The following is a 12,473-nucleotide window of genomic DNA, read 5'->3' as shown; positions in this document are numbered from 1 at the left end:
ACTCACTTTGGTGTTATCATAACCTAAAGAAAGATCCAAGCTGTAATAAAAGAGAATTATCATTTAAAAAGTCACTCTCCTGACTGTGATTTGGTACAAAACTGAGTTACCATCATACACAGCACAGTCCAAACTAAGAAATAAATAACTTTCATTCATTGCATGTCCTTTCCCTATCCTTTCTCTAATGACTTCCATAGAGTAACAGAAGGTTAGAAATACCGACTGACCCCCCAGTTTTTAGGACACACATTGTGATCGGGTTAGCAGACTTGAAGTGTGAACTCACTCCCACCCTTTGAGTCCTCAACCACACCATGGATGCAAATGCCCCCCCCCCTCCCGCAGATCTGACAGTCCTGTTTACCAAAGCAGCCGCCAGACAAGCTGAACAAGGGCCCGGGCCACAGCACTTCCACTTAACTCTCTCCCCATTACTACGATTGGTGTGAACGACACAACAAAAGAGATAAAATCCTGAGGCGAAGAAAACAACTGCAGCTCACGATCAAGAATAATAATAATAACAAAAAAGACATGGATCAAAACAAAAGAGGAAAAGGAAGACGGGGAGGTGGTGGTGGTGGTGGTGGTGAGGGGGGGTCTAAAGAGAGAGAGAGGAGATGATGAGGTGGGCCGTTTGAAAAAAAAAAAGATGATTTGAGAAAATTGTCGGAAATTGCGGGAGATCTGTTAAAGGTTTCTTTTTCAGCAGGGGTGGGAGCGTATCTTATGACTTAAAAGAGGTATTAAAGGAAAGAGTCAGGCGCCGGGGGAATTCTCCCACGTCGGAGAGCTCTCTTTTTAAATTCAACCCCGGTAATAACGCAGATAAATAATAGATAAATAGTATTTAGCTCCCACCTTGAACAACAATTTTTAAAGTAGTTCATGAAAGACTGACAGCTCTTGGCGAGCAAACGCACTTACACAAACACACAGGCTCACGTGCATGCGCCCACACACATGTTATGTGTATTTTACCTAATTAAATACAACACCAGGTGGGATCGACTGATTGTGAGTATGTGCACATGTGTGTGTGTCTACGTGTGAGTGTGTATGTGTGCATGGACGGAAAAAGGAGAAGCAGAGGAAGAGGAGGAAAGATAAACTATTTTCAATGAATTTCTTTAAGTTTACATTTGTCATTAGCCGTTTCATCAGAAACTGATTGTTATTGTTATAAGTCACTGGGAAGATAGTCTATTGCATTTTTTTAATAATGCTTGGGTGTATGTTCTTTTTTATATAAAATGAAGAGGAGATTGACCCCCCTTCCCACCCCAATAATTTTTGTACTGTCCCTAAGTTTTTCTAATATTCTCTGATATTTAAAAGAGGCCTTTTGCTGTCTTACCGTAATGATGTTCCAGATAATAATATCCTGTCCTCAAATAAGGGCATGAATAAACACATATATTTACCTTTTTAAAAAAACAGAAGCACAGTAGCAACCCTTACTTTGCGTCTCATGGCAGCTACGCCTCGGAGATGTGGTCGCGGCTGCGCCAGGCGTTTACAGAAGGCTGTGTGTTTAAACGCCTGGAATGCTCATTTGCCTTTTGGGTTCACTTATTTACTTTTGCATAAATGGAGAACAGTAATGTGGTATTAAGGGGCTTCTCAGGGGGAAAGTTGTGTGTTTTTAAAATGCAGCCTTTTTTAAATGCTCCCTCAGTTTGCTATATTAAGGAAGGTTGATGATTAATGCAGCATAGATGTAATTTCTCTTGATTAAAAAAAATGAATTAGAAAAATAATGCCAGACATGAGATGAGCTCAACCTCAACCCCCCACCCTCCACCCCCCCCAAATACACACACACACACACATACACACACACACTCACCACACACAAACACACTCCCCCCTCCCTCGCTCAAAGTCATCAGATACAAAATGAGCATCCAGGCTAAAATGAGCAACGAATAATCACAAAATTCCCAATAGCCAAATATAAAATGTAAAATGACTGCCTTGATCAACTAGAGCCCAGTAATCTTTAGCGCCAGCCACAGCTGTACCACCACCACTGTCACTTGAAATAAAAACCTAAACCTTTCAGGGCTTTCGATTGAGTCTTTAATTCAGCCTGATGTGACATTAAAACCCTTTGGTTGACTTCCACTGGCTGTGACAAATGTACCAGCGCTTAATAGAGGTGTGCAGACAGGCCGGCATTTCAGTGACTTTTATCAAACCGAATTTATCAACGCGGGCTCCCAGGATCTGTGGCAGCAGCTTGTTGAGAAGGAAGCCTACAGATACCGTTAAGTACATCATCCCTCCTCTCTGTCTCTCTGTCTCGCTCCTTCTCCCCTTCTGCTCGCTGCGTTTCTCCCTAAGTGTTTTTTTCCCGCTCTGTCCTGTCATCACCCTGCCTACTGTATATTTATCTCTTTTCTCTCCGGATCTACCTTTCCGTAGATGTGCTGCTTTGTAGGCTGATCAGAATGTTTTCTGATTGCCAGTTGTCAAGTTAAGTATTTTTAAATTTTACCAATTAAGAGAACAACAAAAATCCTTCTACTGTGGGCCCAGGTGTAAAAGTCTTCAAGCAGCGCTCATGCCGTCATGGACTACCAAAACTCTTCTCTGAAACTCCACTGAAACGATCAACATTGTTTTACACGTCACATTGTAAGACAAGACGTCACAATCATCTGATATTTAATAACAGATCAATATATGTGATACATAACTGTATCATTCTAACCAGTTTAGCTCAAAGGTGTTAATTCACCTGTGCTAGACGGTGACACTGGTGTGATTGTGTTCAACAGTTTCCTGCTAAAAATGAGATTTATATTTGCTCATGATATCACCGTGAGTGGGAGATAATCGTCTGGAGGAAAATGTACTGGTTTGACCACCAGGAGTTCAACTGAGGGAATGTTACAAGTAAAAGTAAACAAGGAATCTTGGAAATTTGATTTTTTTTTTTTTTTTTTATCAGCTGATCTCAGAATCAGACGGTCATTTACTGGAGAGGGCAGAAAAGTTGTCTCTCCCTGCTGGTCACTGCTCTGCTGATTAACTTTATCCAGTTAAAGGACAGAAAGTGTTTACGATCACTCAAGAGCTTAGGCTTTGTTTCAACAAGGGGGGGGGCACATATGAAACAGTGGTTTTGGTGTTCTCCACCTGAATTTTTTGAGCATAAAAGCTAAAGTTCCAGCCAATTCACCAAATTTTGCCTTTTCTGTGTCAATCCAGGGTGGTCTTTCATTTTGTCAAAATAAAGGTCCGCATACTTTTATGTTTTAGAGAGGGATAGATGCACATGTCCTAAATATTGGGAGGGACATGTCCCAAGTGTCCCATGTGAAATCTACACCTATGCAACCACTTAAGGAAGCAGCTACAATGATTTGGAGGTGATTTCTGGTCAGTTTCCAAAAGCAAATTTACAAAGTTGGGCACTGAATCACGGCTCGCAGGGTGTGGTACGCTACAACTAATAGGTAACTTATTGTCATTTTTGGCAACAAGTCCAGAGTGGCAGATGGTCTAAATGAGAAGTGAGGAAAGAAGAAGAGATAAAAAAGAAATGATAAATAGGATAAATGAGAGATAAGAGCGGGAGAGAGAGGATGGAGAGATGACAGAGGCTGCGGCGGAGAGACCGAAGGAAAAGAGTGAAATACTGGAGTGAGGAGTGCGATAAGGAGGCTTTTGAAGGGTCCTCTCAGATGCTGGCATTGCTCAGTTCAGCGCCGTCAGAGCCTCTGAGGTACTTGAACCTTGCCTGCCTTTCCTCCACCTCTCTGTAGAGCTGCTGCCCTGCAGCCACCTGTAAACCGCTTTGACACATGATCCACTCCCACGGATGTAGAGTGGAAACACACACACACACACACACACACACACACACACAGAACCACTGCTTACAGGCAGCTAAAGCGCACACAAACGCTTTAACGCACCATCAGCATTTGGTTGTTTTTTAACATTAGCACTCGATTAACAACTGGCTGTCCCACTTTTGAATGGAGGAGCACTCACGGCAGAGACACGAGAGCTACCTAATAGTCTCTCTCATAACACGTTGATTAAAAATGTAGTTCTTTTTTTCCCTCTCTCACTGTCACTTTTAAGCAATAGATCCTTCAGCGAGACAAGACAAATAACCTGCTATTATCCATTGCCCTCACGTTGGCGTGAAAGTGGCACTAGGAGGATTTTAACCTTCACCTCCTGAAGGCTGAGGGAAACAGGACATGTTGGAATTTAATTAAGCAATTAGACGGATGCCTTGCCACAGCCACAAACAAGTGGCGGGCTGAGAGAACGGCAACTTTTAGGCACACATGCAAACACACGTAAAGATATTTGTGAATCAGACAAATTATTACAAGAAATGCAGGGGGTTCCCAATTCACATGTAAATACACATCCATATGTAATGAAAAGCACCACTCAGTCACTGTGCGTAAGCTCTAAGCTGCCCGACCAACCACAAAAAAAGAAAAGTGGAGACTAAAAAAACGACGGCTCCTGATTAAGCATTGTCAAAATATTTGCGACTGAGGAATTCCACCAGGCGAGCGCAGAATCGGCTCCTCTACAAAAGAGCCATCTTCCCTGAGTAACAAGTAGGTGCAATGAGTGTCGACAGAAGAGGAGCTGAAATCCCCCCCGGGCTAGAGAATATCCCGCTATTGTAGTCTTAACCCGCGAGACCTGGCGGGGAATGTACAGCTTTCACAGTCACTTCTCATCCTATTTGTAGCACTGCCGCTGATGTGCGAGCGCCTGGGCCAGAGCAGGTCACCCCCCCCCCCCCACACACACACACACACACACAAACACAGATTTTTTTTATTCTATATCTCTCTGTCTTCTTTACACCTTCAGTACCTTTCCTCTTTCACATCTCCTTAAAACTCTTTTAAGAAATGAGTCCAACAAATATTTGAGGGGGCATTCATCTACATCGTGTTATTTTCTCTCTCTACCCCCACACCCTCACGCCAAACCACTTTTTTTCATCTCTCTTTTTGTATTTTTTGTTCCACGAGGCAAGTTTCATTAAAGATCCAATTATGCAAATCAGGTGCTGGAGAGGCAGTTGAATATGCACTATAATGGTGTACAGTAATCGTTCGACACAATATACGGCATCCGGGGCCAGATTTACGAGCGCAACAGAACTGCAACGCCTCCGTCCTTTGGTGAAAACCTCTTGATCATAATTAAAGGTGCAGGAGTTCTCTCCAGCATCCTCACACCCTCCCCCTTTTCTCCCTCTTTTTCCTCTACTGTTTGCCTCTCTTCCTCTCCCTCCATCTTGTGCTACTTTGGCGCGCTCATTAGCAGAGGTCTGGGAAGTTTACAGAGGTCACATCCGAGAGGTAGAGCAGCTAAAGAGCAGACATGACATGTGCAATGCGGTCGGTGGTGGTATGTGAAGTGGGTAATAGACATAACCTGCCTCTCACACACACATATATATAACCTTCCATCTCATCAACACTGGAGGTATTTACCACTGTCTTAGCTGAGCGTGGCTGAATGCTAAGCAGTAGCAATTCTCTGCTTCAGGACCTCTGATTGATGTGTGCTTGCCTGTTTGTGTTAAGCTGTTGTCTACGGAAATGACACAGCTGAAAACGTGGCGCCGCTCGACACATCAAAAGGGGAAACAGTCCTGACATTGCATGACACATCCTTAAATCCCAAATGCTAACGAACTTCTAGGAAATAAATACCAAACTAAAGCCAAACTCAATAATGCCTTAATGCCAAGGGGGCTCAGCAGGGAAGCCGGGGCAAACAAAGGAGGAGTATCACGGGTTGTGAGGATAAGGTGTTTTACATTTTTTTTCAGGACACATTCCTTGTTGGTGTTACGTGAGCGCCAACTGATTACACAGACAGAGAGAGGGCAAGGCCATGCATCGCCCGGACACTGGACTTTCTCAAGGCTAAGCAGCTAAACTAGCCTCAAAAACACACACACAGTATGCGGGTTCATGTGCACATACACACACTGTTGCAAACTCACACACGCACCAACCTGCCGACATGCACATTCTCAGGCTTATTTAACTAAATCTGGTACTGAAAACAGCGACACGATTGTGATGGAGAAAAAGATTTTGAAAAGAACAGATCCTCCTTGCGCCCACTTCTGTGCCCACCTCTCCCTCTGAGACCACTTCGACCTCTCTTACCATCCAGATCTCACCCCGTCCTCAACCCCCACCACCCTGACTCCCCCGGCTGCCCAGACAGGCAGACGCTCCTTGTGATGGCACCCCAGCATGAGAGGACTGAGTCAAGCCTATCTGTCAGCGCCTCATCTGCCCCACACTCTTTATTCTTAGATCAAACTGACGTCCACGATTACCCCAACTCATCCACCCCACTGCTTCTCCATCCCTGAAACCCCCCCCCCAGTCCTTATCAAGCTCTCAGGGCGAAGAACATACTGGGGAAAATATACACTCAGGCTCATAAGTACAGGATGAGACATTCACAGACGCACACAACGGGAAAACTGTACATAAACTCTCAGTTAAACAATGATTCAATAAAGCTGATCATTCACACAGCAAGATTTTAATTGATGCTATATTCATTTCTGCATAATGGTATCTTCTATATTCCCTATTGCTTTTTATATTATTCAATAACTGAGTCATTCTTCTGCAGTCAGTTTTGCTTTGATCCTAATTTCTAACAAAAGCAACATGTTCAATTTACAGTTGAATACGATATAACTGCAACACTTTTGGACATCAGCACCTCATGTAAAGGATTACATTTTAATCATCCATTTACAAATTCATCTCACAAGTTGAGATCCTAAAAAGGCCTGATAATGACCAAAGGTCAGTGGCACTAAGTTCACAAAACTTTCAGGTCATTCATGCCCCCTGCGATTTATCACCACAGCAGTTAAATCATAATTGCTGTTGCTTATAGAAGTTTGACATCGCATCGTGTGGGCCGGTGGTGTCGGGGAAAAAAAATCTAATCTGGCAATTTTGATGACAGGAATTCAAACAAATGTGATAAAAATCTCAAGGTTTGAGGTTTCTGTCTAATGTGTGTAATCTAGCGTGTGATGTTCTGTGGTCAGGGCAATCTCTTCTTGAGTTCACATCCCACATTTCGATTCGATGCTTTTGATTGTGAGTATGTGAGCGAGTGTGTGTGTGTGCGCGCTTGTCATATTAGCCTCGCGCGGCAACTGCGAGCCCAGCTCGCCAACATCTTCGCCTGTCTGGCTTGAACTCTGGAGATCAAGGTCATGGAGCTACAAGGCTCAACCCAGACTAACGCCTGTGTGTTACAGCCCCTTTAACACCCTCCTTGCCCCCCCGCGGGACACAGATATACACAGACACACTGGAATGCTGCTGCCTTGCACTGTTGCCTGTGTGAAGAGGGAGCAGATCAGAACCAGAATGGAAATGAAGGAGTGACACCAGTATCCACAGCCTTCACCCAGTAGGTAACGGGGAGAGAGAGAGAGAGAGAGAGAGAGAGAGAGAGAGAGAGAGAGAGATGGGGGGTGCTTTCACAATGACTGCACATATCAATTAATGGCTGGCTGATGAGCAGAGCTGGCCTGATCTGGCCTGCCCACCACCGCCCTGATCCCAGCGGACTGGGAGCCCTGGCCTCGCAGCCTGTACAGCTGGAGCCCTCTCCCCTATAATTACATGAGAAGGGGATCAACTAGCCACAGAGAGGCTGCCTGTCTGACTGTGGACTGCACTATGTTGCAGAAGCATACATCACTGACTATGGTACAGGATGACTTGAATTATGTGTTGTCCGATTGATTATACACACATATTTCATGTACTGCTAGATTATGTAATTTATGCGACCACTTCACTGTGGGTTTGTGTGTTTTTGCGATGGCACTGCTGCTCATGTGCTGCCTTCTTTATGCGCATTTGTTAAATGAGTGTGTGATTTTTCATACTGTTTTTTCTTTCCTTTTTTTTTAAAAAAAAAAAAATCTGATTGTGTACATGTCAACGTGCAAATAATTCACCGGGTGTCGGACTGACAACGCGGCGGCTTCAGTCGAGTGGGTCTACTCCACGGTGAACCGAGTGGCTGACTGACTGACTGACAGCCTGGTGAAAAGAGGACTGATTTGATGCCATCCTTTGCATGCCATGCTCCTTCTCCGTCTCCCCACCACCACCACCCCCCCTTGTCTCTCTCATCACTCCCTCCACCCTTGTTTTCAGCTGAGAGATGTGTATCGCCGCAGTCAGTCACGGCCCGCGGCCCCCTTAGCAACACTGACACGGGCACAGGTGGGAAAGCAACTAATGCGAGATCAACCAATAACACCGCTACAGACCGGCTCCCGAGGACAGATTTTGAGCTCTGTCGATCAGAAAGTTGCAGCTCAGGAAAATGCCAAAAATACTTGTGCTGAACGTGTGTGGCTTTTTGCTGTAATAAATCTCACACTCACTCCTAAATCACATCCATAAATGATGCGAATTTATCTTTTTGACTTGACATGAAGTGAAGATAAATAATGCTTGCATATTTTATAAGAATAATTATTTGAATGACAACAATTAATTGGATAATTCGTTAGTGAGAGGTATGTAATATTAAAACGCAACCTGACTGGTAGATGGATGCAAAAAATCAGAAGTAGGCCTGATGAATATTAAATAAATTGCTAACACAAACCACTGAGGCCTTGACACCAAATTCACTACATAAATTCCTTCAACAGGCCAGTCTGCAAAGCCAGGCCTTTTCTTAAACACAGCGTCTCTTCCCAAATATTTTCACCCGAAAAGAATGACAACATTTCAACTTGTAGCAGCGCAGAGAGGTCCAGGAAAGGGCAAGCAGGTCTGTGAGGCAGCCTGAACTGTCAGAGGAGCGGGGACACTTCTCCATTTGCTATTGCATCTCCAATAAGGGAATGAAAGGAGCTGACAAAAAGGGTTTACGCCCAGACACTATTTCAGACATAATATCCGCCCTGTGCATACCATTAAACAATGACAGCATCTCAACTCACACAGTACATCTATTTATCCCCTTTCCTTGCACAATGAATATGAGGAAGAGGCAACATTTTTTTTTGGCTCAAGACAACTTTAGGGAAGGTTAGAGAAACAGTGGGAAACAACGTGATAGACATTGTTGAGTATTTTAAGAAGGATGACATGTGTCTTCACAGCCATTGTGCAGAGCTGGTAGCTGTTGGAAGTGGCTGGATAACCCAGGTCAGATCACTCAGGGGTCAACTCGACTTCCAAGAAAAGGTCCTCCCCACCCAAGACGCACGGTGAGACAGAGGCTTTAAATGGGATTACAAGCCTCATCCCTGGTGCCACATATTACAGATAATTCAATACTGTAGCCATCATTTAAGCATAAATTCGGACATGTGAGACTCGATGTGGGAATTCGGCAGCCGGTTAGAGATTTTTTTCAGCGCACGCAGCGCGCTCAACCTGCTGGATCTTTAGGATACCCTAAAAATAAACATACTGTGGTAAATTTAAAGAAGATAACGCGGAAACTCCTGAAAGCACGAGTGCAATGGCATGTCATACACCCGACCTCTTCCGTCCCCCGGAAAAATATTATTGGCTTATGGGCTCCGTCATTTTATATTTCCACAGTAACGGATATCTATCAGCCTCCTGTAGCCTTTAACCGACTCGCTCTAACTTTCTCCCCCCGTCTTAAAAAAAACATAAACAAAAAACGCACATTCCCCTCCACCAAGAGCGACTCAGGTCCCCAAAAAATGTCAATTTCCCCGCTGCTAAGATGAGTGTTTACCCCCCTCGTCTGAATACCATCGTAACGTCTCCTCAAAGCATAATGCAGGGGCTGCTTATTCATAAGAGAGGTCGATCACTGCACAAAATGGCAGGTCTCACCGGCTCTTCTTCCATCTCACAAGTTTTGACACATGGTGGCAAACGCGCCGGTAAACTTGAATCGCCCTCGTGCACTCTTTCAGCACAAGTGCGGGTATCGGTAGAAAGTTTTTGGTGCACACTCTTACCGGGAACACGGTTGGACTTTTCTAAAAGTCTCACACTGTATCGCTGATCTGTATGCGCAATATTGCAAAGCCGTGCGCCCGAACGCCTTTTACGCATACGCGGTGTTAACGGAGTAAAACATGCAACCGTAAAGAAAACTTATAATAATGTATTTTCTGCTGGAATAAAAAAATGTGTTTTGCTCCGCGTTGAGTTTCAAGGTGTCGAGCATCGCAGTCCATGTCTTGGTCCCAGCTGTTATTTTGTTGCAGTTTTTTTACGATCGTCACTTGCTCCGGATAATTGCACTGTTATTTTCTAATCATGATTGGGGAGACATCAGGGGCCCCCGTTGTGATGCACCCGCACAAACAACCCCAATCCTCCCAAAAACTGACTTCCCAGCGAGTAATACACTTCAAGCCCCCAGCAAAACCCCAAGTCGTGTACTATAAGCTCCACACACTTCTTCTTACCTTTTAAATTTGGCGAAGCGCCGGCTAACTCCTGCGCGTAAACGATGCGTTGTGAGAGATAGTGTTCATTGAATAATGAGGCATGTCCATATGATTTGACCGGATCATATTCTTGTCGGATGACGGGGGTGTTGAAAAGTGCGCTTCGGACCTGTTAAAGACTGTCCACTCCTCGATCCCTGTCCCTACAACTGCTCCCTGCCGCGCATCCTGAGTTTGAAATGTAAAATACGGCTTTATTACTTGTCTCTCTTCTTGCCTTTCTGCCCCTCTCTGTCGCTGTCCGCTAAAGGTAAACGTTTGCATTGATGCCGATCGCCAGGCATCAGCATATTCCCTTCATCTTTCAGCTTGGACTCCCCCTATCTGGTAGGTGAAATGCATTGTACCGTTAAAAAGGCACTCCATTGTAGAAAGCAGAGCCGACTGGCTGGATACAGCCCGGGTCTTGCGGTATTCGCCGTTGACGGGGGATAAAAAGCAGCTGATGCACAGAAGCTCGTTTAAAGAAATAATCCCCTCATCATTACATTTCCTATGGCAGCGTGGCAAGAGAAAAAGCCGATTCCCGACCACCTTAGTTTGTTTCTGACCTTGAACTGCCCACAAACACTCTTTTATTTAAAAATCTGCCCCCTGTACATAACCATTCACACACAGCCAGCCTCGCCGCTTAGGCACCGTGCGTTAAAAAATGGACTTGGATAACAACCCCTCCGTGTAAAGACACCCAGGTCACAAATTACTCCAAAAAGTGGAATTCCTTACCTTTCAAGTGAACTGTTTCGAGTCTTTTTCCTCTTCTCCTCGCCTTAAAAGAACTCCAGGATAAATGAGTGTTGCCTCCTGTGCGTCCTGAGCGTCAGTCACCGCTTAAGAGAAGTAATGAGTGATAAAAATGACGCTCATCTATCTGCACTGTAACCTTGTGGCGTATTTAATGTAAATAAGCCCCGTTGTGTTGCCAATCCCCATGCATACAAACGCAAAACCGCTCCTCAGGGACTCGCTTTTGCCTTTTTCCCCCTCTCTCTCAATGTATTGACGATTTATTCTTACTGCCTGGGAGCGCAATAGGGAATGAACATAATTATTTGAAAATATGATATATCAATAATGCGACTGCTCCAATTTGTGAATGAATGCATTTCTACACACCTCTCTGAAGAATTTTAAAAGCGACCACTCTACAAAAGAAGCAAATACTTTTTGGTTTTTTGGGGGGATATTTCCAGCAGGACCCCTAAACTTGAAGTTGGCACAACTTTTTTGCGACGCGTAAAAAAAACACACGACAAGAAGACGTCCCGCATAGGCCGAACTGTTTCTTGCAACTAAAAGCTCTCTTGCGGAATGGTTTTGATATATTATGCTTCTATAGGGGGGTGGAAGAGACCGAATAATGCAATTATAGATTCAGTGTCCCAGCGTTGACAAAAGACAGGACTTCAATAGAGGCTTTGTTATGGGATTATATAATGATTATGGGGTAATTATGGGAACGGTTTGGTAATAATAAAAAAAGTATCAAGTGCTCTCTTGCAAGGACAGCTTGTTTTCTATAATGTAAGCGCATGAGTAGAGGAGTGTGATAAGACAGACAGACGGTGCTGCTGACAGCTAGTGGCAGGATGACGGCAGACAGCCCCGATTATTCAAAATGTCGAACCGAGAGACACATTAATGCCACTGACTGAGATGCTATCAAATGTCCTCAGAACCGGACATGGGCCCACAATGGAATATCTTGGGGTCATATTCATAGCAGCCCTGTGCGTAACGACTCCCACCCCCACCACCATCACCACCCTCCCCAAACACACACACACACGCACACACACCCGCCCTCATCATCCTCTCTCCGCTTGTGCCATGCTGTATGTGTCAGAGGGAGAGAGGGAGAGGGAGATACACACATGTAAATGGTCACTCAGACAGAGAGCACATGACACTCCATCTGTGGGTGAACATAATCAAATAGAATTATTATTATTAT

The 12,473-nt window shown here is 44.5% G+C and overlaps 1 protein-coding gene across 3 annotated transcripts in view; it reads right to left on the bottom strand.

The window, feature by feature from the left end:
- Window positions 1-11,742, bottom strand: part of znf536 (zinc finger protein 536) — a 266,177-nt gene extending 254,435 nt beyond the window's left edge. For 2 of the 3 annotated variants that reach the window (XM_049562887.1, XM_049562931.1), the window contains exon 1: window positions 11,246-11,742. The gene's annotated coding sequence lies outside the window, so the exon portion shown is untranslated. Of the gene's footprint in view, window positions 1-10,477; window positions 11,060-11,245 lie in introns of those variants that run through there. The other variant, XM_049562896.1, reaches the window with a different exon arrangement.
- Between the last annotated feature and the right edge of the window lie 731 nt (window positions 11,743-12,473).

This window comes from Epinephelus fuscoguttatus, linkage group LG2 (genome assembly GCF_011397635.1).
Source record: "Epinephelus fuscoguttatus linkage group LG2, E.fuscoguttatus.final_Chr_v1".
NCBI lineage: Eukaryota > Metazoa > Chordata > Actinopteri > Perciformes > Serranidae > Epinephelus > Epinephelus fuscoguttatus.
The sequence above is the reverse complement of the archived record's forward strand: the minus strand, read 5'-3'. Positions and strand labels throughout refer to the sequence as shown.